Here is a 24723-nt window from a genome sequence, read left to right on the forward strand (position 1 = left end):
AGTGTCTTCTCCTTCTTGACGTCCTACTTATGGTCGTCTGGGGAACCCTTGTGATTCAAGCCACCACTGATTGTGGTGCCACAGGTTCCAATGTCTTCTCCTTCTTGGCTTTCTACTTATGGTCATCTGGGAAGCCGTTGTGATTCAAGCCATGACCATGCACTTACCCCTTTCCCTTGACATGATTCAAACTCAAAACAACTACAAAAATGTGATTCTCGTAAAACATCAAAATCGCTTCTCATATAAACCTAAGTCATCAACAACACTTTTAAAAAAAACCTTCAAGTGAATTGAACAACACTCTTTAAAAAAAACCTGAAAGTGAATTAACAACACTCTTTAAAAAAAACCTTAAATGAATTGAACCAGGTAGAAATATCACCATAATCATCTAAAAAGTGATGGAGAGATTTTCAATAATATTAAAATACCCATAAAAAAAATTAAATTTTCAATAATATTAAAATACCCATAAAAAATTTAAATTAATTATTCACATGAAATTTGAACAAAGAGATTATTAATTCCGTTGTTAAAATATTTTCAATCAGTGAAAATTGCAAAAAGTTAAGCAAACTAACTAAACAAACGCATGGGCCTCTCGAATCATTACTCGACTTTCAGCTTCATTGCTGTGGTAATTCAAACTAACTAAACTCACTCATGGACCTCTGGAATCATTACTCGACTTTCATTCAGGAACTTCGGAGCTTCATTGCTGTGGGAATTTGTTCAAGCGATTCGGATCCATTCACAGCATTGAGCTTGCCTTCTCCTCCGCTGTCTGTGGATTTTCATTTTGCAGGATTTGGCCACAGTTTCACCGTTAAACCCTTGGCGTCAGGTTTTCTACAAGGTATATTTTCCTCTAATACTGAGGTTTTACCATGCTTTTAAAGTTGGAGAGGTTACACAGAGACCAACAAATTAGTAGGTTTAATAATAAGCCGCAGTTCCCAGCGGCTAAGCTCGAGGCCTCGTATAGTTTGAGGTATCCAGCGAAACATGGTCCTATGGGAGGAGGGCAGTAGCAGCCGGGGCTGGTAGTAATAACACTTATCACATTAATAATAATCATAATGCCCAGATGCATTCGTCAGTGGAATTTCATGGACCTGGCAATCGGTGCACGGGGCAGAAGTCCTCAAGTATGGGAAGCACATCGTCGACCATAGGGTAGAAACTGGTTAACATAATTTTCATCACCTAAGCCCCCAGCCAGCGGCAGTTTCTCAAGGTGAGAAAACTTTCGAGCCCATCCACATTTGTTAGGGTTCAATATGGAGTTACATACCTTTTTGAATTCGATATCCGTTAATTTTAAGTTGTTGCTGCGTTGAATGAACTTTGTTGCCGCATTATTCAGATTGCATTTTTTGCAGATTTTGTTGTTTTTTTGGTTGTCGTTTTAAAGTATTCCCTCTCTATTTGTTCAATTAAAATGAAAATCACCATGAAGGTGATGCACATAGTGCATAAATATAATAGTCTTCCATAACCAGGTCCCCTATTTCATTAAACACTGGAGACCAAAACAGATGACTTAGCTTACGCATCTGGCCTTCCTACAATCACTCAGATTTACAAAAAACTCTTTAACAAGTTCTGTTGTTTGGATTCAAACTTTCAACTCCAACAAACAGAAAGGTCGCATTATCATTGTAGATATCCTATGGATCGTTTGAATTTCTGCATCTAGATTACATGCCTTGCTTTCAATGAAAGTTGGCATTGGTATTGTATGTACCATTTGGCTACCTATTCTCTGGAATGGCATTCTCTATAATGAGCATTTTCCCTGTAGAGAGAGTTTTAAGACGAATGGAGAACGGAGCACGTAAAGGGCCACTGTTCAAAGCCCAATTTGAAGGAGAGATCTTGGAAGAGAGATTTGATCCCAGGATCAAGATATTTTATTTACCTTTTTCCCATTTCTTTCATCGAACTTTGCCTCTACATCCTGAGGATCTACTATAGGATATTGGATTGGATCTACTGCTAGTACAACATTGCCTCTGGTCGAATTCTCGGGGAAGGAGTGATCCGGAACTGTAATGTTTCTAACTAGGAAATTAAGTGATAACAAAGCAAACAGACAATCTAGCAATCAGAAATGTGAAATAAACATCATACACCCATGAAAACGCTGGAAATAGAGAACTGTCGAGCCATGTTATTAAATCATCAAGGGCAAATACAACAGTGAATGGAATGGTGCCCCTAGGCTTGGGCTTGTCTCCAAGGACAAGCGTGCCAAAACCCAGGTGAGCAAATGCTAATCTGAGAGCTGCCCAACTGCTGCTCTAGAACTGATCTACGCTGTCTACTGGAACAAAAACGCTGGAATCATTGCTTCCCGTGCTCAGAAAATTATAAAACTTCAGCTCCCATATCCTCAGCAAAAACCCACCAAAACCCAGGAAGGGTTTGGCCTAGTTCAAACTTCTGAAATTCGACCCCCAAGGAGTCTGTCCTCTGCTGAAGCTGACAAACTCGGCCTGTCTGAATGAAGCTAGGAAAGCTCTCCAAAACTGCCCCAAATCACCGAAATGAGACCCTTTATGAATTTCCTTCCTTTCCAACTGTAATTATTGTGCTATGGCTCTCTCCCTCAAGACCCACGTGTTGCTCAGTGTCTCCCTCTGTGTTGTCCTCCAAGGATGAGTTTTGAACTGCCCAATTGTTGCACCCACATGCTCCAAAACTCCTCCCAAGTGCTGACCTCCTAAAGTCCTTCAACTCTTCAGATTCCTCCGGCAAGTGCTGACCCAATAAAGCTTTGTCCCCAACTGCGTGTTCCCTTCTCTGCTGGCCCTGAAATATGCACTGTTGGTTTGTGGATGAATGTGTTGGCTATGAATCCTCCCTGGTGCTCTGAAAATGCCTTCCTAGGGTGGCACTCATAGTCCCCCAAAGGTAATGTTGAATCTCCCGCTTGAGAGATTCGTGGCTAAGCAACCAGTTGACTCAGCTAAGCAGCTCGAGCAAATATTCAAGTGATTTTCGATATGCAAGAATGAATGAATCCCCAAGTGAGGAACTCTTCCTTCTAATGACTTCGTGGGCCTCCCTTTTCCCCATGTGGGCCCCTCCGAAAGCCATATGATTTTCCTCCAAGGCAATTCGAATTGCCCAATGCATTTTCCCACGTGGGTGGCCCCCACCTTCCACTAGCAAATTAATCTGGCCTTCATTTCTCCTAAGTTCCTAAGTACACATTGCTTCGGTCCTTTTCCTTAACAAAATTTGTACAAAATTGTGGAGAGACAAAACCTATTACAAATTCTTTTGGGAAGGGACATGATAGGAACAAAACTCCCGAACTTTGTATTTCAGGCAAACAACTCACACTATCTACCTTCTTTTGCATTACTTCATTTTGTTGTTCGTGACAATCCCCTGTTACCTTGAGCTTCTGAATTAAATCTGGGTGCTACTAGACAACTTCATTCACCAGTTGTTGCAACTCAAATAATTTAAATTCTTTGACTGATTAGGATATTTTTTCATTTTTATCTTCATCCCAGGAAGAGCAACTAGTTGCAACTTCACTATTTTCTAATGGGGAAAATCCTTTCTGCCTGCTGCTGTGGCATCTTCCTCCGACCATCTTGGTAAACAAATAAAAGAGTTTGCAGGTTCGGAAATCCACTAGTAAAGTCTGTGGTAGAACCGCTGAATTGATGATTACTTCTCCACCAAACGACCCACAGAAAATGATATTCCCTTCGGTTTATAGATAATGTTTCGACAACGATTGCACGACACGCAATGTCAAGTGGTGATGCGATGGAAAATATAGTGACATAAAAAACCAATGATAATGTTGATGGTATATGATGTCTGTCAATATATAATTTTGAGGCCTGCGACTGAGATACGATGTCATTTTCATTAATTACTGGGTCCATATGATGGATCTTTTTTTCTGGTTGGGGATGGTCATGGAGTTATTTTTAAATTTATTTGATTACGGTTCATTGTTTTAATGAATGAATGAATGATATTTTAATGTCCATGAGACTAAAAATAGTCTATGGGATCACCAACCTCCATGCTTTTCGATTTTTGTATTTCAACCATTTTCTTATTCAAATTGACGATGAACTGACCCAACCTTCTAACAGTCACCTCGCTAAAAAGACAATGCCAAGGGACCGATGCAAACATATTGCCATAATTGTCCCTGATGTTTCTGAAAGCATCACATTCCAAAATGAAATGGGTCGTGGAGCGAATTTTTGGCATGGAAAGATAAAATAAATAAATTAACTGGATTTGATTGCGTTAAAAACTAAAAATCATGACAATTATTTGTGTAGTAGTAGGGATTGACTGAGGCTACTGCTTTCCCAGTGCAACTTCCGCAAAAATTGACGAAATTTATTTTCCAATACTCACGTTTTGTGTGAAAATGTCTTGTTTTGAGTGCCTCTTGAGTCAATTGGAACTTATTGCTTCTGTAGCATTTTTTATTTGCAACCAAATTTTTGTTGAGCTCCAAAAATTTTGGGAGTTATATGGATTCTTTGACTTTTACCTGAGTTCGAGCGAGTTTTTGGTGATATTTTTTTTATTTGGTTGTTTTCTCCCCAAGCGAAGGAACCTTTTTGGACCTGTTAATTATTCTATGTGTTATTGAAGACTTGTGTTTATTTGGTAAAAAGTTGAGTTCAAGTTTAGGAATGGAAGCTTGAGACCTCTTTTTGTTTTTGTTTTATTTGATTTGTTTTCTCCGCAAGCGAAGGAACCCTTTTGGACCTGTTAATTATTCTGTGTGTTATTGAAGACTTGTGTTTAGTTGGTAAAAAGTTGAGTTCAGGTTTAGGAATGGAAGCTTGAGACCTCTTTTTGTTTTTGTTTTATTTGATTTGTTTTCTCCCCAAGCGAATGAACCCTTTTGGAACTGTTAATTATTCTATGTGTTATTGAAGACGTGTGTTTATTTGGTAAAAGGTTGAGTTCAAGTTTAGTAATGGAAGCTTGAGACCTCTTTTTTTTGTTTTTGTTTTTGGTGGGTAATACTTCTTTTTATTATTAATGATGACAATACATACATGGTTCGTTTCAACCGAAAAATGGTGCTACTAAGGGCTACAAAACTGGTTTGGAAGAAAACCATATAACATCTCAAACCTTGACCTTAATACACCTAGCTAGTAAAGTGCCATATGACATACCAAAACCAAAATCAAGGAAAGTCCAAAATTAAAGGCCCTTAATACACCTAGCTAGTAAAGTGCCATATGACATACCAAAACCAAAATCAAGGAAAGTCCAAAATTAAAGGCCCTGATCATTAGTACATCATAACAGTTTGTATCAGATCCCAATGTGGGCATTTCATCCTTTTGTCATTATGTTGGTGGCTTCTTGATGGATTGTTTCTTGGCTCAGTCTTTGGGGCACTAACTTCTCAGTGATTATTTTCTTGTTGCTTCTCACCCTTCGAAATTATCGATGGAACTTTGTTTAGCTTATCATTTGGAGGCTGGTCTAGAGGATGAGGCCACCTATGGTGATTCTAGGTATAGACAATGATATGCAACCCAACAAAATTCACTAATGACCAGAGTTTGATTGAACAATATATTATTATTTGTTTTTCTAAATGAATAAAAAGTTTTCAGTTCACATAAGCTGCCAAGTTGAGTGGAAGTCCACAGTTTATGGTAATTAATCTCCAAGGAAGGGATTGCTTTTACGGGATCGAAATGTGAAGTAAGTGACTACAGCAGGTCAATACCTATTGCCAAGCCGAGTTGGGGAATTGGTAAAACCAGAATATATGTTTTTATCAAAAGTTATTTATTGTGGGGATGCCAAGGTGGATATTATGGAGGTTTTGGCTTTATAACCTTCCAAGCTTTCCATATACTATGGGCCAGAAAGGTACATTTAATCTTAAAATTGTCTGGGGTAATGCTTATTGATAAATGATTGAAGGTTCAGTCCCCAGTAGAAATTTTTACTATGTGAATGCAATTTCCTTCCAGAGCACATACAATAAATAATAACATGCATGGGAGCCAACGCTAGCGTAGATTTGAAATCATGCTGCTAAAGTCTTGGGCTTATAAATCCATTTACCAAAATTCTTTTCCCGTATTTGGATAAGCATGTCCCATTGTTCCTCAAATGTTGCTTGAAAAGAGAAAGAAATACCTAGGAATTTGAATTTCTGGCTTGACTTGACACAAGCCCGCCCTTCTAATTTAAGTCAATCTGGCATCTTCTGTGAGCTCTACCTTTAAGTCAATCTAGCATGTCCTGTGAGCTCTACCTGTAGCAATAGGTTTTAGCTCACTGAATGTTTAGAGCTTAGGGCCTTGCAGAAAATGCCTAAGTAATCCATAGCACATTATTAATTGACTTCTGTTCCAGAACATTGAGTTTTAGCACATTCACAAGCATCATTGGGTATGGTTTGTGCAGATGAATCCGCTTTAATGAGACCTTCCTTGACCCTATGAGCTATCAGAAAGAAACTGGCCTCTGTTTGGAAAATTGATCAAAGAAGGATTAACTCTGGTTTAATTTTACACCCATTAAGAGAGACAAAGTTAGGTCTTGGTGAATAATATTTTAGTAGCCTTTAGAGAAGTTGGCTCAAATGCAAGAGGTAGAATAAAGGGATACCCTACTATCTTGTAAGTTTTTTTTCGAAGCTGGTTTTTTTTATGAATAAGATGTTATGGCCATAATGACTGGGCCACTCCATGCCCTCACAGCCTGCAATAATATTTTCGATGATAAATTGCCCTTTGGTGAAACAAGTCTGCTCAGGTTTGATAATAATCATGAGAATATGCTTGATTATGAGTGTTGAGCTTTGGTAAGACTATTACATGAGACATTCAACGGAGTGATAGGCTTCCAGCTCATATTCACTTTGGAATCTTTAACATTGGGTATAAACTTGATAATGCCTTTGTTTAAGTTGGTTCTCAATGATTTCTGTGTGATGGATTCTTTGTAAACCTCTGCAAAATGTCTGGATTGACAAAGTACTAAGTAGCATTATAGAATTCACATTGGAATCTGTCTAATCCTAGGGCTTACCATCATCATTGTTCATGTTTGAGAGGGTAGCAGCTAGCTTACCCAAAGTCAAAGACTAGTCACACAGTATTCTTTGCGCTTCATAAAGTTTGTGACACAACTCCAAGACAAGGTTGCATGGACGTTCCTCATTTAGTATTTGCAATTGAAAAATCTTTTGTAGGGAGAACTGAGAAGTATATTGTTTCTCAATTTCATCTTTTAAGTAAGCCTACCCTTGGTTGATTTCGTAGTGGAGATTCTCTTCAAGCCTTCTTTTGATTATAGGGCCCCTAAAAAATTAAAAATCCTTTTGTAGGCCTATCGCCTGTTTTAAGCCATTGGATGATGGCCCTGGAATTGTGCCCCTTTGGCACTTTGAATCTTGACAATATTCAAATGACCATTGAGTGTGGCCACCCTGACTTGAAGTGCTTCATTGAAAAGGATATTCTGGAGGCATTGTCTTATAGATTCCCTTATTCTTTGATAACATTTACATTTTATTTGGATGGAAGAAATTTTCCCTCCCATAGGCTCTAAGGAGAGAGGTACCTCACAAGTTATATAAACATCTTCTTGCCAACCCCAATCAGAACTTATTCTTTAAGGTCTTTGGACAAGTTAAACTTCAGGCATGCTTTTCTGGCCCCTGAGGGTTGTAAAGTTTCTCAGGCCTGTGATAGTTAAAGTGAGTGAGAGAATAAGAAATATGTTTGTGGAAAGGCCAATATTGCATGGCTATCCCAGGGAACTTGATGCAAACACCAGGAAAAGACATAACTGTGTGTTTCTCTTCACCGAGAGTTTCTCATACCACCAGGAGAAGACAACTAAGGTGTTTATATGTACCGAGGATTGCTGGAAACACTTTCATCAAAAACAACTTTATTCAAAGAATAAAACAAAAAGGAAGCCCATGGTCAAGCTATGGGTAGTTTTCCAAAGCCATCTGAGACTCCCCTACCTCCTGCATCCATACCTTGATGATCATCCACAAAGGAATGTGGTCCATGAAATGGCCAAGCAATGCTTGTTGCTGATAATCAGCACACACAAAATTGTATTCAGAAAGCTAAATGACTATTGGAGTTCCATCAAGAAAAGATCCATTTCATTGTGGAAGACTTCCAAAATGAACTTCCTAGGGCATTTTGACCATTCAGGAATTTCTGTCCAGACACAGTTGCATCAACACTGGAATCAACAGTAACCAGAGCAGAATTGTCAATAGAAATGTTGGATTCAAGGTTTGATTTAGCCATTATGGGCTCACAGACTCCCCATGGCATGAAGTTAGGGAAATCAAAGCTCGCATGTGCCATCCAGGTGACAGGACAGTCATTGCATCATATCCTAAGCGTGTAAGAGCCAATATATTGGGTGATTTGTGGAGTAGGATTGTACTGAGTTTTTCTGAGAGTACTGTATTGCAGCATTACATGTGTTTGAAGTGTTAATGAAAGCCCCAATGTGAAACATATTGTAGCCGCCTAACATGTCAGTTATTTGTTACTGTTTGCATGGTATACAAAATGCTTGGAGAAATAATTTATCCATTATGGTTTGGCTTTATTCTTGTTTGCTTTTTATTGGGTTATTTGTCAAAGTTTTATGTCAGGAAAGGAGAGGAACCCGAACAATTATTCGAGAGAGCTATTTTAATAAATGCAAAATAAGAGATCTAGAATTTGTTCAAGAAATGCATCTCTTGGAATTGAAATCATGGAACACTGTTTCCATGCCATAAATTGCCAACATGCTTCACATATTTGAAGTAAAATCAAAAGGTGTATAAAACTTTAGGAGTTGAAGCCATAAATTTTTTTATGGTCATTTTGTTGAACTGTGTTTTAGCAATAAATGAGTCATTGATTGATATCTTTAAGATGAATTATTTGCTAAGAATTTGACCTAGTAGGTCTCATTAGTTCAACTAATCTTGTGAGATTCATCGTTTTAGTGCTTTATATAGGTCCTGGACTCTTTCAATCCGTAAATCCAGAAATATAAATGCCGCAAAACTGTCATAAAACAATCTGTGATTGTTTTAGGTGTTCTAAACCAAAGCTATGATTATGTAACATAACTTTTATCCTTTTTGAAATCTTGAAACCTATAACAACACCCTTGCGACATGAATTGCTGGTTGAAATGTACTACAAACTTAAAACTGTAGTTTTGATTTCTCCATGCATGGATTTAGATGCATGGACTATTTCAATCTTACCAACACTAGAAAAGCCTTTTTCTAAATTCTTAGACCTAGTATTGAAAGTTTGGAAATGAAAAGTTCTAAGTTATGCTGACAGAAGCCAGACAAAATCATTAGCCAGAGAAATCGATGTTATCAGAACTAGATTATTTTTGGTGAAACCATCCTGAACCAATCGGTTAGGGGTCCGTACTGGTTCTATTGAATGTTCCACACTATAAATGGCTGGTTCCATACTGGAATTGGTGATAAATGTCAAAACTAACTGGTTCTGTACAGAACCGCCCAACTCCATTCTGTACAAAGCCATATAGCTGGTGATGGGGACGACTTGAATATTTAAAAAAAATCGATAAAATATATAAAGGTTGAACATGAAAACCTAACCAGAGGCCCACCCTAATGCTATTTAAAGAGCTCCCCACCCTCCATTTGACTCACAATTCATTGCAGAAATTTGGAAATTTTGAGTTGAGTATCTTGGGTTGATTTGGAGAGCTGATTTGAAGAATTTGTTGGGCTGATTTGGAGAGTTTTAGAACATCTTTGTTGATGTATTTTGGTTTCAGATATGGATTGTACTTGGCGCTATTTTGGTTATATGCACCCTTGCTTGCTACATACATGAAAAACTTTGCATATTTGTGTATGATCGTTTGGATTCATATGGATGCACATGAATTTGTAATTTTTCCAAAAGTTGAATATTTTATCTATTTTTTGGTTGACTGGTTTTGTGGTCCAGTTCTGTTTTCATTTTTTGTTTAGTTTTGATTTCTGTTGTCGGTCAGTTCAATGATTGTTTCGATTTTGATATCACTAAGAGGAATTAATTGGATATTTTAGAACTGTTTGAAATGGATGAAGAAAGTCTCCAAAATTTTGGAATAAACCAGAAAACCATGCCATTGAAAAAATACACCTCAAGTTGGGCAAAGTAAATTCCAGAAAGGATAAGAAGATGATATTATGATGTTTATAGCAAGGATGGGAAGATGATGTCATCATATTTATCAGGAAGGATGAGAAGATGTCAAGGTAATGCCAGTAAATGACAAATATGATGATATGGAACTTTCTTGCTATCTTTCTAGCCCACGTAGCCTTACAAGTAGAGAATTGCTTACATAAAAATAAATTATTATCACCTAAAGAGTGGGACCCAACGCTCCATGAGAAGCATTCATCTCAATTTGGTGAATCGGGTGACACAGAATATTGAAAAACATCAGCTTATGACTGAATTTTAGAAAATAACACTAATCATTGTGCCCTAGTCAACCAATAAACTATCACTAATGCAGTAAAATGAACCAACAGGAATAATATAAGAAAGATTCCCAAATACTAACTGTCTCAATCAATCATTGTGGGGCACAAGAAGTAATTCAATTGAATTAGTTAATTAGTGAAATATAATTTTCTGTACCTTTTTTTTGTGTCCCCTGTATTTCCTCTGCAATTAGTAGTTGTGCTTTTGCTTTCTCACATGTATCTGTTTATGCTCAATCTAAGTCACACATGACACTGACACTGGAACAGACGGACATGAGTTTTGGGCATGTAGACCATTGAAATGGGACATGTATATATATATATATATATATATGTTGGTTAGACCTATGAAGTTTTTTGTTTTTATTTATTTATTTATTTTTCGTTTGGTTTATGTCTATGTGGTTCACAGACCCCAAAGATCGGTGACCGCTACATCCACAGAATATTTGTATTGGGAAGATACACCTGAAGGGATCACTTCTTGGTGGCTCAACCATAGAGGTCGTTATGCAATCTGCAGGTACCAAGCAATAATCTCACACTGCAATGTCCAGGTTTTGCTGGCATCTTATTAAAATCTTTTGTTTCTCCCCATGTAGGTTGACCATACCAATGTAAGGTTTCATTGTTCAAAAGTTTAGGGCCTCCTTAGTACAGCCATGCATGTCATATTCAGTGACTATGGCATACTCTGAGGTCGATTCAATAATAAATTTTGTACATCAATAGAGTTTTGGCATTTTCTGGCTAAGCTAAGGCACCAACACCACAACTGTTATGAATGATCTAGTCAAGTCTCAAGGGGGAGCCTCTTTTGTCTCATCACTATATGAATCCATGAAATGGTGGAGAGCCTAACAACCTTCTCTTTTAATCACTCAGGCTAGACCAAGTTGACAAGCTGTATTCCTCCCTAACCAAACATTTGTCGTGTTTTTGCTTCCTCATAAAAGGAGGGCAGTCTAGGGTCTCTCCTGATGCAAAATTTACCTCTCGGAAGATTATGTTAACACCTTGTTTCAGGAGATTAACCCACTGGCCTTTGTTCTGTGGTGACTTTCCAAACCCAACAACTCCTCCATAAGATTACTTGTATTGAATCTAAAACCTTTTAACTATGATTAATTGGTAGCACGTGCAATTTGCAAGGAAGGGTCACAGTTTCAGGTTTGGACCATTTAGTCAGGTTTATAGCTTAGATGGCAGTTTCATACTTCGAGTTAGACTATCTTTGACATATGTGATATAACTGACCTAGTCCATTTTTATGTCACTACTACAGCAATCCATGAAATGTGCATGCAAGGTCTAATATCAATGCTTAACTTGGCTTCCATAGTAAATGCTTTTGCTTTCTCACATATATTTGTTTATGCTCAATCTAAGTCACACATGACACTGACACTAGGACAGACGGACATGAGTTTTGGGAATGTACACCATTGAAATGGGACGCATGTGTATATATATATATATATTTGCTGGTTAGACCTATGATTTTTTGTTGTTGTTGTAAATTTATTTATTTTTCATTTGGTTTATGTCTATGTGGTTCACAGACCCCGGAGATCGGAGACCGCTATGTATATTTTATTGGTAAGATCCACCTGAAGGGATCACTTCTTGCTGGCTCAACCACAGATGTCGTTGTGCAATCTGCAGGTACCAAGCAATAATCTCACACAACAGTGTCTAGGTTTTGCTGGCATCTTATTAAAATCTTTTGTTTCTCCCCATGTAGGTTGACCATACCAATGTAAGGTTCCATTGTTCAAAAGTTTAGGGCCTCCTTGGTACAGCCATGCATGTCATATTCAGTGACTATGGCATATTCTGAGGTCGATTCAGTAATAAATTTTGTGCATCAATAGAGTTTTGGCATTTTCTGGCTAAGTTAAGGCACCAACACCACAACTGTTATGAACGACCTAGTTAAGTCTCAAGGGGGAGCCTCTTTTGTCTCATCACTATATCAATCCATGAAATGGTAGAGAGCCTAACAACCTTCTCTTTTAATCACTCAAGCTAGACCAAATTGACAAGCTGTATTCCTACCTAACCAAACATTTTTCATGTTTTTGCTTCCTCATAAAAAGAGATCAGTCTAGGGTTTCTCCTGATGCAAAATGTGCCTCTCGGAAGACTATGTTAACACCTTGTTTCAAGAGATTAACCCACTGGCCTTTGTTCTGTGGTGACTTTCCAAACCTCCTGATGCAAAATGTGCCTCTCAGAAGACTATGTTAACACCTTGTTTCAGGAGATTAACCTAATGGCCTTTGTTCTGTGGTGACTTTCCAAACCCAACAGCTCCTCCATAAGATTACTCTAGTATTGAATTTAAAGCCTTTTAAGTATGGTTAATTGGTAGCACATGCAATTTGCAAAGAAGGGTCACAGTTTCAAGTTTGGACCATTTAGTCAGGTTTCTAGATTAGATGGCAGTTTCATACTCCGAGTTAGACTATCTTTGACATATATGATATAACTGACCTAGTCCATTTTTATGTCACTACTACAACAATCCATGAAATGTGCATGCAAGGTCTAATATCAATGCTTAACTTGGATTCCACATTTGAATGGACTTCCCAAAAGATTGCATTCTTTTTATGTAATGATGCTTCAGGCATCTCTAGTAAAAACTAAGGGCTAGATGCCAAAGGTGTTTGTCAGATGTTGCTTATGAACGCATAGATAAGATTGGTGTATTTAATATATTCTCATTCCAATACTGAATGTTGGATCTAACTCTTCAATGGTCCATGGATTGAGTTTTAACTCGTTGAGATCTCTGTTTCTATGAAATGGAGCTCAGTAGCAGCATAACCCTTCGAGTTCTATTATTGATTAAGTTCTGTACCTCTTGAATTGGAATTGGGTTAGGTCACTACATAGCAACTTTGAGTTTTCTTCCAAGTCTAGGTACTTGTCAATGATTTCTGGCACATATGCAAGCTTTGAAAGTGTGAGAATGCGCAAGAATAAACTCCTGAGATAAATACCCATTTCATTATAAGGACTTCTCTTACATTGATGTCACAGTGTCAGAAAGGACATTTGCAGATATCTTGACACAAAGAAACAAGCAATCAAATTCCCCTAGAATGCACTTAACTTTCCATATGCCCAAAAGCAAAGGCAATAGCTAAGCTGGAATCCGATCTAGGAAAATGCCCCATGTTATCATCCTATGCTTAGTAATGCTTACAAGGAAATGGGTTGGGTATGTGTTTAGTTTAAAGTCTGTACAATAAAAGATAACGAATCTAAAGGTAGCCCCAGCAATCTGAACAGAGAACAAGATATCAGTTTACCATGTCAATCTAATAATATAGCATGTGTGGACTCATCTTGATATTGCTGCCTTGATTTTAATGGTTGTTTCACTTGTCAAAGTGAAGGATATTCCCTTCGATTATGTGTAATCAATGGGCCAGGATCTTGAGCACTAAGGAATCAGATGAACTTGCAGCTGATTTTATCTCACTAGAGGTAGCACTGGTGTATTCTAGCTGTGTAGGTGTCATTGGATGAGGTTGCAACTTTTCACATATTACAAAAATACGTCAATATATGGCAAGATATTTTGTGTGCCTGGTGGTAGAGGGAGTAAACTCCATTAGCACCAGAAGACACAAGTACAATAGACAATGAAGATGACCAGTTTTTCTATCTTACTGATACAGAGACCCAGTTGTTACCATAGAAGTTCAGCGGCTAATTTAAGACTCCTGATTATAATAACACTTTCATCATGATCTCTATAAGGTAGTAACTAATAATCCTTTGCCTTGTTAAGTGAGGAAGCAAGAGAGCTCAAGCCATGAAGTACCCTAAGAATTGTAGCACTAGACATTTGACTTGAAAGAAGCATGGCTTCTGCCTCAGCAAAAACACTGGAGTTCACACACTACAACCTTGGTCAACCTTTTTTATAGCATTTGGCAATTTGGTAATGAAAAGATGTCAATGGGGAGGTGGCAATTTCACTAACTTAATCAATACATCTACATGATGAGAATATTCAAGGTTTGACAAACCTTCACATGCCAGCAAGGATGATAAAAATCTAAACTCTGTTCCAGGAACACTGAGCAGCATTGTTCATAAAATGCCATGTCTCACCTCTGCACAAGCACAAAACCGAATCATCACTGTGGTGTACACCTGTGCTGAAGAAGCCACAAATGCACATCTAGATGCACACTAAATAGATGTGCTAATACCTTCCATTCATCCAATGAAGGTAGGTTGGCCCTCAGAGTTTTTTTGAGATTGCATGAAGAGAATACTGGTACTTTGTCTCTGAATTGAGGACCATTCAGCATAGTTGGAATGGAGAAGACCGAGGAGGTATAGGAATGAGTTTGTCTATTGGGTTTTGATGTATAGAACAATCAGATGACATGTGTTCTCCAAAAAATAAGTAGAAGCAGGCCTGTCTGGGAGACTGCCTTTCAAAGCACATTCTCAGGTGCTCGAGAATAAATAATAGCACAGTTAGTTGGATAAACAGGTCTAATTTACAGAATCTCACTCAGATCTACTAGTATCATTTACGTGATTTAAATAATGAATGTAGGAGTCTTAATACTCCCAACCACTTAACATAAAAGCGACTAAGGCGGCCAGAGAATAATATCCCATGACTCTCATCATCATGCCATATGTGCCTAGGTCTAATTGGAAAAACACATATATTTTCCTATAACTAATTGAGCATGGTAGTCATTGCAAGTTATGGGCTATGGTCACTACCCTGGTATTGAAAGGAGTACAGTTTGTTCACCTTAATTGCACACATATCAATGCATATGCATATTTCAAACTTTAAGCTAACAGGGTTGTAAGTTGTAACTATTGCACAGGGATGGATATATATATATATATATATATATATATATATATATATATATATATATATATATATATAAGGAATTCCAAGCCCATCAGTACATGATCAGCCTTGCTATAGAGCAGAGATTAATAATGTATATATATGTTATGATTCTACTACCATGAGTCTGCTTTATGTGATCCAACCGTAACACTAATAACCTTCCACATGGGGTGTTGCATAATTTCTAGGCAGGTTAGTAAGTCAGCATTATACGTGGAACCCATCATATGCTTATCAATAGTCTATGAACCATCAGCTTAAATTCAATCCAACACGAGTAAACCATGCTCAAGCATTTAGTGATCATAACAATAGGTTATATAACATGAAATTTCATGGCATATGCTAAATGGCATAGATACTTATCTTGAAGTATGGACCGACAACTGAGTCCGAGACTGCAACTCTCCACCCAACCTTAGATTGGGCTACACTATGGTCTTTCTTGCAATCCAAGACTCCAATCACCCTCGAGCCAGATTCCAGAGCATGAGTGAGGGATTTTCTCAAAAGATTAAAACCAGATCCGCCAGTTGAAATAGGGGTTCCAGATGTCCAACTACCTCCACCCATCAGCTGAGACACGAAAGTCAGATTGTGCATAGGGACCTTCAAAGATGTCAATGGTGTAACAAGGCAACTTATTTATTAGCTTCTTATGAGCTATCGTGCTCAACTCCTTTCTTCTTCTACCTTGTGTTTTTTGACTTCGTTCAACCACTACATCAAGGCAAATCTATGGGAATGCACTCTCATAGCATAGCTCCCTCCAACAATGCTAGAATTCCTCGTCACTATTCACTCCAGCTCGTACTCTTCGCTCACACTATGGATGCATGAATTGTTTACATAGATCTTGGTTGAGCTCTTCTTCTCTCCCTAGCCAAACTTTCAAATGCCCTCCCAGGTTATCTGCATTCTATTGACAATCCAACTTGTGTGATGTTCAATTAGTTTTGTTGAAAAGTGTAACTAGGTTCGGTCTTCATAATGATATGTGTAATTGTGATTTTATGAAAAGAAGAAAATAAAATTATCTATGTAAGCACTTGAATCATGGCTTTTATGATCAAGGGATTTTATTTTAGTTAAGGTTCCCATTGTGAACCTTTAGGTATTGTTATCTAGTCATAGAAGCCAAATTGAGTCAATGTCATGTATGAAGGACCCTTCTTGGGCATGTTACATTTTTGTATGAGTCCTTACATGTATAAGAGGGCCCTCCAAGATCAAGCAAAGGCACCTCCTACAAGTCGGCTACAAGATGGAATAAATAATCTTCAAAAAAGGACATATTGGCTCATCCTCTCTCAAGTTAGCTTAATTGACTGGGGAACAACTATAAATAGGCAGCTCAGCCTCATTCTAGAAGGCAAAATTTCGGTGAAGAATTCGGTATGATATAAAGATATGCGAAGTTCACTTAAAAGGAAGCCTAATCATTAGCAAAGAAGGGAGAGAAGTAGAGCGAAGTCTTTGGCATCATTTGGATATGTTTTTGGGTCACTTTGATCTCACACATGCGAAGAAAAGGGATTGTCCTTGTTGCAGAAGAAGCCGAAATATTGTAGTCCCATTGGAAGGTTAAGTTAGGGAAGAAGCAAGGGTGTATCTCAAGCCGAGTTGACAAACAAGTAGCCTCCACCTAAAGCAAAGGAAATTAATGTTACAATCCTGATGATTCACACGTGCTAGGGTTTCTGAAGTAAGCTAAGTACAACAGAAAATCGAAGTCTAAAGAGTAGCTGAGAAGGAAGGAAGAATTAGCAATTTGACCATCATTGACTCAAGGACGGAAAGGGTCAAGCTCATAAGATTTGTGTATTGGTCTTAGAGGGCTCTTGGTCAAGGGTCTAGGTTTCGTATTCGTCTATTGAAGTCTCTATAAGAAGAAGAATTCGTTTGGATTTTCCTCTGAAGTGGGAGAGGTTTAGGCCCTGTTTGATAGCCTATATTTTGTGTCTCTTATCTCTTTATGGTTTATGCATTGGTAAAAGAAGATCCTAACCTAAGAAGTAAAAAACATTCACAAGCAATTATCAATCGAAGAGAAATCACTTAATCTCAATGCTCTAGATTTCACAACAAGTTTTTCTCCAACATTTTCAAGGGCTCTCGATGCTGTTTGTTCACCATTTAGACCTCTGTCAAACTTTCCCCAAGCTTCTTCGAAGGATCTCCTCTTTTGTTTACGACATAGTGTCCTCTACCATTGCTATTTATTCTCAATTTCTCTTAGGAGCTCACTACCTCCACCCTCTTTGCTGCTCCTCTCTTGCCCGTGTCCTCTCGACACTCCAAATTATGTGTTGTTCCCCCTTGTCTCCTAGAATTTTCTATTGTTACCACAGGTGGCCAACAATCCTATATGCACCTAGTCACAAATTGGTTCCTTGCTACGTGGCCAACTTTCCATTGGTCTTGTTGTCCCATGTTCAGTTACTCAAAGGCATACTCTTGCCCTCATCCTTAGCTGATATTTTTACAACATGTCCCTTGTCCACACTTGTCAGCCTCCATGGATGCTATCAAACAATCAATATCCTAGACAATTCCCTCCCTCCTTAACTCTGGGATGTGTCCCTAAACTCGACACATTTTTATTTAAATTAATTTACAATGCTTATAATAAATGGGAAAGGTAACGGGTGTTAAATGCAAAGTGCATGTATGTGTATATGTTTTGGGACCAAAGTATTGGTGGGCATATGCTTTTATATGTTTTGAGGCTAAAAAGTCTGGTGTTTATGCACACCAATAAACGCATTAGCACTGTAGACCAAATAAGATGAAAAGAGTATGGGGGGGTAAGACCCCATGTGCATACAAAGCGGGTTTCATATAACTTAATAATTATGATAAAAGTGCATCGGCTTCTAAAGAAAGTCCATGACATGACTTGAGGGGTTCTAGGTGTCAAAAAAGAGACATGCAAATAAAAGTATGTGTGTGGGAGCTACTAAGGGTTAAAGTTGTTACGTGCTTATTTGTGCTAAAGGAATTCTAACATTCGTTAGATTTCTTTCATCTTACAATGTTGTTATTAGCAATACACTTGTGTTTATGATAGAATGAAATCTAGCATGTGTTAGATTTCTTTTGCTTCATAATGTTGTTGTTGGCAATAGGCTTGTGTTTTTGCTAAAAGTAAATATAACATATGTTATATTTTTTTCACCTTACATTGCTTTTATGTGCTTATGTTTGAGCTAGAAGGAAAGTTAGCATGCACTAGATTTATTTCACAATGCAATGTGGTGGTTGGAAATTTGGTTGTATGTGCTAGAAGGAAATATGCTAGAATTCTTTGACCTTGCAATGCTGTTATTGGAATTTTGCATGTGATTGTCTTAGAAGGAAATTTAGCACATGCTAGATTTCTTTTATTGCAATATTGTTATTGGCAATATCTTTCAGTTTGTGCTAGAATAAATTTAGTGTGTTATATTTCTTTAACCCTACAATGTTGTTATGTTCTTGTGTTTGTGCTAGAAGGAAATCTAGCACGGGTTAGATTTCGTTCATCCTGTAATGTGCTTGTGTTTGTGTTAGAAAGAAATCTAGTATGCGCTAGATTTCCTTGCCCTGTAATGTTGTTGTTGTCAACATGGTTGTGTTTGTGCTAGAAGTAAATCTAGCATGCACTATAATTCTTTCACCTTACAATGTTTGTGTTTATACTAGAAGTAAATCTAAAACACATTAGATTTCTTTCACCTTGCAATGTTGTTATTGGTGATGTGCTTATCTTTGGGCTAGAAGGAAATTTTGCATGCACTAGATTTATTTCACAATGCAATGTTGTTGGAAATATGGTTGCTTGTGCTAGAATGAATCTAGCATGTGTTTTGTTTCCTTCAGCTTGCAATTTGCTTGTGTTTGTGATAGAAATGAATCTAGCATGCACTAGACTTGTTTAGTCCTACAATGTTGTTATGTGCTTGTGTTTGTGCTAGAAGGAAATATAACATGCACTAGATTTCTTTCAAATTGAAATGTGCTTGTGTTTGTGTTGGAAGAAAATTTAGCATAGGCTAGATTTATTCTACTCTACAATGTTGTTGTTTCAATGTGCTTTTATTTGTGGTAGACATAAATCTAGCATTTGCTAGATTTTTCACTCTATAATGGTTATGTGCTTGTGTTTGTGCCAACAGGAAATCTAACACATTAGATTTTCTTTTACCTTGCAATGTTGTTATTGCTAACATGTTTTTGTTTGGGCTAAAAGGAAATCTAGCTTGTGCTAGATTTGTTTTGTCATGTAATGTTATCATTGGAAATATTTATATGTTTGTTTTAGAAGTAAATATAACACAGACTAAATTTTTCTCACCCTACAATGTTGTTATGTGATTATGTTTGAATTAGAAGGAAATATACTATGCATTATATTTCTTTCACCTTGTAATGTTTCTATTTGCAACGTGCTTGTGTTTTTGATAGGAGTAAATCTAGCATGTGTTAGATTTGTTTTGTCTATTAATGTTGTTGTTGGCAATATGTTTGTGAATTTGTACTAGAAGGAAATCTAGTACACGTTATATTTTTTTCACAATGCAATATTAATTTTGAAAATATAATTATTTGTGTTAGAAGGAAATCAAATGCCTTGCATTGTTTTTATTTTGCAATGTATTTCTGTCTATGCTAGAAGGAAATTTATCATGCACTAGGTTTCTTGCAGTGTTGTTGTTGACAATATACTTGTGTTTGTGATAGATGTATATTTAGCACATACTAGATTTCTGACACCTTGCAATGTTGTTATGTGCTTGTGTTTATGATAGAATGAAATATAACACACATTAGATTTCTTTCACCTTACAATGTTATTATTCGCAATGTGTTTTTGTTTGTGCTAGAAGAAAATCTTGTGGGTGCTAGATTCCTTTTTCCTTATAATGATGTTATTGGTAATATGCTCGTGTTTGCTCTAGAAGTAAATCCAACATGTATTAGGTTTTTTTAGCCATACAATAATGCTATTTACTTATGTTTGTGCTAGAAAGAAATATAGCATGTGCTAGATTTTCTTTTACCCTGCTGTAATGTTGTTGTTGACAACATATTTGTGTTTGTGATATAAGTAAATCTAGCACATGTTAGATTTCTTTCACCTACCATTGTTGATACAAGTTTTTTTTTTTTTGGTTTATCTTATGCTTAAATTTCTTTCCCCTGCAAATGTTGTTATTGGAAATGTTCTTGTGTCTGTACTAGAAACAAATCTAGCATCTGCTACATTAAATTTTCTTTGCAATATTGTCGTTGGAAACATGTTTGTATTTTTGCTAAACGTAATTCTAACACATGCTAGATTTATTTCACCCTACAATGTTGTTATGTGTTTGTTTTTATGATAAAATGAAATTTAACGTACGATATATTTATTTCACCTTGCAATGTTTTTATTGGCAATGTGCTTGTGTTTGTGATAGAGGGTAATATAGAACATTTCTTTTCACAATGCAATGTTGTTGTTGGCAACATGCTTATGTTTGTACGATATCCCATTCTTAGACCACATATTCCATATGAAGGGCCTTCAAGTAATTTGAGGGTTTAAGATTTTTTATATTGTAACAACAGTCTATGTAGGTATGGACTAAAACCTCATTGTCTCTAAAAAGCAAGGTCAATTTTGATAAGCATGGAGATGTCTTAGGAAATATTATTATTGCAATGTTTTTATTGACAATGTGTTTGTGTTTGTGCTAGAAGGAAATTTAGCATGCACTAGATTTACTTTACAATGCAATGTTGTTGTTGGGAATCTTCTTTTATGCAATAGAAGGGAGTCTAGCATGTGTTACATTTCCATTGCCTTGCAATATTTTTAATGTCAACGTGCTTGTGTTTGTGCTAGAAGGAAATCTAGCTTGTGTTAGATTTTTTTTTTTTTGGTTTGCAATGTTTTTCTTGGAAATATGCATGTGTTCGTGCTAAAAATAATTCTAGCATGTGCTAGACTTATTTCACAATACAATGTTTTTATTGGCAATATCCATGTGTCTGTGATAGAAAGAAATCTAGGATGCAAATATTGATTTTGCTTTGCAACATTCTTGTTGGCAATATGCTTGTGTTTCTGCTAGAAGTAATTCTATCACATTCTCTATTTCTTTCACCTTACAATGTTGTTATGTGTTTGTCTTTGTGCTAGACGAAGATCTAGAAGAAAATCTAATGATTTCCATACTTAATGTTCTTTCATTGTATTTTGCTTTTATGGTTTCTAAAGCAAGCTAAGACTATACATGACTATAAAAGATAAATTTTGTGTAAATATGATGTTGTAGTTTCTACAGTTGTTTTTATTTATTCACAATGTAATGTCTTTTGGAAATGTGCTTATGCTCGTGCTAGAAAGAAGGCTAGTAGGTGCTAGCTTGCCTATAGTCACGATTAAAAGAATATAATAAATTATTTGGGGGTGCCTTTTTTCTAATCAACACCATGATTAGATATTATTGTGAGTTCTACACTTGTTATTGTTCTTGTTCATTTTGTTACAAACAATGTAAACTTTGAAACGGGAACTATAAACTCAAAACGGGAACTCTGGCAAAAAAACCCCGAAAAAACATCAAAAACAGTGCTAAAAACGAAAAGTGTTGATGCTGGAATAACACCTTTTTTTTTCCAAGCTAAATTTTCAACATGTTTTAAAAATGACGGTGAAAACCAATTTTTGGTGCAAAAATTGTCCAAAAAACGCCCTCAAAACGAAGTGTTGATGTTCGAATAACATTTTTTTTTTCTCAATGGTAAATTTTGTGCAAAAAACACCCTCAAAACGAAAAGTGTTGATGCTGGGATAACAATTTTTTTTTCAAGGGTGAAATTTCAACATTTCAAAATAATAGCATAAAATATTTTATCATGACCCCGAAAAAAAAAAAAAAAATTTAAATTTAAAATTACAACATAAAGAACATATAAACATTATCAATTTTTCATAATTATGTACCAATATCAATTCTTTATACTACCTTATGAAAAGCACATCGCAATAATGGTGTGCTAATGATCTTGTCATCTTAATCTAAAATATAGCAAAGAATAATGACCTTGTCAACTTCATTGTAAAGAGAAGTACAATTTTAAAAAAAATATGTTACTCTTGGATTTCGATTCGGACCCAATGGGAATAATCTGGTGGTCAACTTCATTGTAAAGAGAAGTACAATTTTTAAAAAATAAGAAGTCTTGGATTTTCCATTGTGACTGTATTCCACCCCATGGGAATGGGAATAATCTGATAACATTATACTCAACTTTTTTAAATAATTGAGATATGGTGAAAAATCAAGATTCCGAGTCATAGCCATATTGTAAACCACAGCACCAACGACATCGTTCAGTCTCATTGTTAACTGGTTTGTTTTTTGTTTTTAAATAAATAATAAGTTGTTTATTTACCTACATTTAAATGATTATCAAAAGTTGATTATATCAATTATGTATGAGTCCTCGTTAATGTTCTTTCAAATCTATTCACTTGAATAGTATCAAATTCAAAAGTTTCGAAAAGATTGAGTATGCCCTACCAAAGACAAAAGAAAACAACGTTGATATTACTGAGCCCCTGGGCACTTAATCCTAGCAAGGGCCAAAGAAAACAACACTGGTTTGGTTTGGAACTTGAATTTTAACCGAACTTGGAACTTGGTTGTGGGGCACTTAATCCTAGCAAGAGCCAAAGAAAACAAGATTGATTTCGTTTGGAACTTCAATTTTAACCGAACTTGGTTTCGTTTGGAATTTAGAGTTTAACAGAACTTTGATGTAAACGAAACTGCTTATGAATTTTAGTTGGTTGAATGCATGAATATGTTCAGATTTCAAAAAAAAAAATATTTAACGCACTTGAGTTATACAAACTATTCCGTTTGAGTTTATTATTTCAAAAATTATTGGCTACATGTTAAATAAAATAAAATTGATAAAAGAAATTTCTAAAAAAACCACCAAAAATTGAACAGTTACATTGTCTGTTTTTTTAATTTTTGGGTGTCTATGAGGGACATTTTGTCTTGCCACATGCTTTCTTCTTTTCCCGGCATCGATTCTCACGGTACCAGATCCACATATTTTAACAATTTTCACATGATTGCAGATCGACTAATATCTTGTGACAAATATTTGTTGCTTGAGAATATCATGGCGTAGCATAATCTCATGTAATCACCTTTTAATGATTTGAGGATATAATGGCGTAGGAGAATATCAGTGATCACCGTCGTCATCAGAAAATATCGTCCAAACTGATTGAGTATGTACCGATTTGCCGTGTTGCCGAAGCAAAAATAGCCTTAAACAAATCAGAGAATCAGAATGTACAACACAATTTCGATTTTGGTACAATTGCTGTCAACGCACACAATTTTGAGTGGTCGTCTGGTTCACATTTATTCACCATAAATGAGATGCTTCCCCAGTAGTTAACCCCTGCCAAACATTACAGAATCTGGGGACCACGCAAGAAAAATATTGCATTTGTTCAGTAGATTCGTATTCGTTTCTCTTTCGGAGAGGGAAATGAAATAATGTGGAAAATTATTATCATGATCACGCAAGTAAAGGGAAAGGGAAATGAGCGCGGTTTTTGACATATAAATTAGAAGCGCTTAATCTATCTGTTGTAACCCTGGGATCTGCCTGTAATCTTTGGCTTGAGTGTGTAGAATTAATAAGAGCAGTCTACTCAGGATGTCTGCTGATAAGGATCTGACTATGTGCGAAAGAGTTTATGGTGTGATGTTTAACATAGTAATTCCCAAAATTTCTCACTCGTCTTATCCGCGTGTTCGTTATTCAAGAACGCCGAGTGGAAATGGCGCTGATCGTCAGATGAATAGCTCCAAGGACTCGCCCAAAACAGGGCAGCCGGAGGAGGTAAAAGTGCTGAGAGAGGTGACTATTCAGAGGAGTTTTTCTGGTGCAAAAGAAAGAGCTGCGAGTATTCCTAAAAGCTTTTCCGCTGAAAAGGAAGGAGCTGTGAGTACTCTTGGGAGTTCTTCTGGTGAAAGACCAGAAAAACAAAGTCCTGTGAGTATTCCTGGGAGTTTGTCTGGTGAAAAACCAGAAAATCAAAGTGCTGTTAGTATTCCTGGGAGTTTGTCTGGTTGAAAACCAGAAAAACAAATTGGTGCGAGTATTCCTGGGAGTTTGTCTGGTGGAAAACCAGAAAAACAAAGTGCTGCGAGTATTCCTGGGAGTTTGTCTGGTGAAAAACCAGAAAAACAAAGTGCTGTGAGTATTCCTCGAAGTTTTTCTG

The 24723-nt window shown here is 36.7% G+C and overlaps 1 long non-coding RNA gene across 6 annotated transcripts; it reads left to right on the forward strand.

Annotated features, from left to right (window-relative positions):
* The first annotated feature begins 581 nt into the window (after positions 1–581).
* On the forward strand, positions 582–21875 carry LOC149180576 (uncharacterized). Of its 6 annotated transcripts, none has more exons than XR_016256945.1 (3): positions 582–859; positions 10947–11057; positions 21607–21875. It is a non-coding gene; the product is annotated as an uncharacterized LOC149180576 (long non-coding RNA). The 6 variants fall into 6 exon arrangements; XR_016256948.1 differs by lacking the exon at positions 21607–21875 and adding an exon at positions 12097–12917 and having other exon boundaries at positions 582–1240; XR_016256946.1 differs by lacking the exon at positions 21607–21875 and adding an exon at positions 12097–12917.
* The last annotated feature ends 2848 nt before the right edge of the window (positions 21876–24723 follow it).

Source organism: Pinus tabuliformis, chromosome 3_2, assembly GCF_031772625.1.
Source record: "Pinus tabuliformis cultivar Carrire ecotype Pingquan chromosome 3_2, CPIR1, whole genome shotgun sequence".
Lineage (NCBI taxonomy): Eukaryota > Viridiplantae > Streptophyta > Pinopsida > Pinales > Pinaceae > Pinus > Pinus tabuliformis.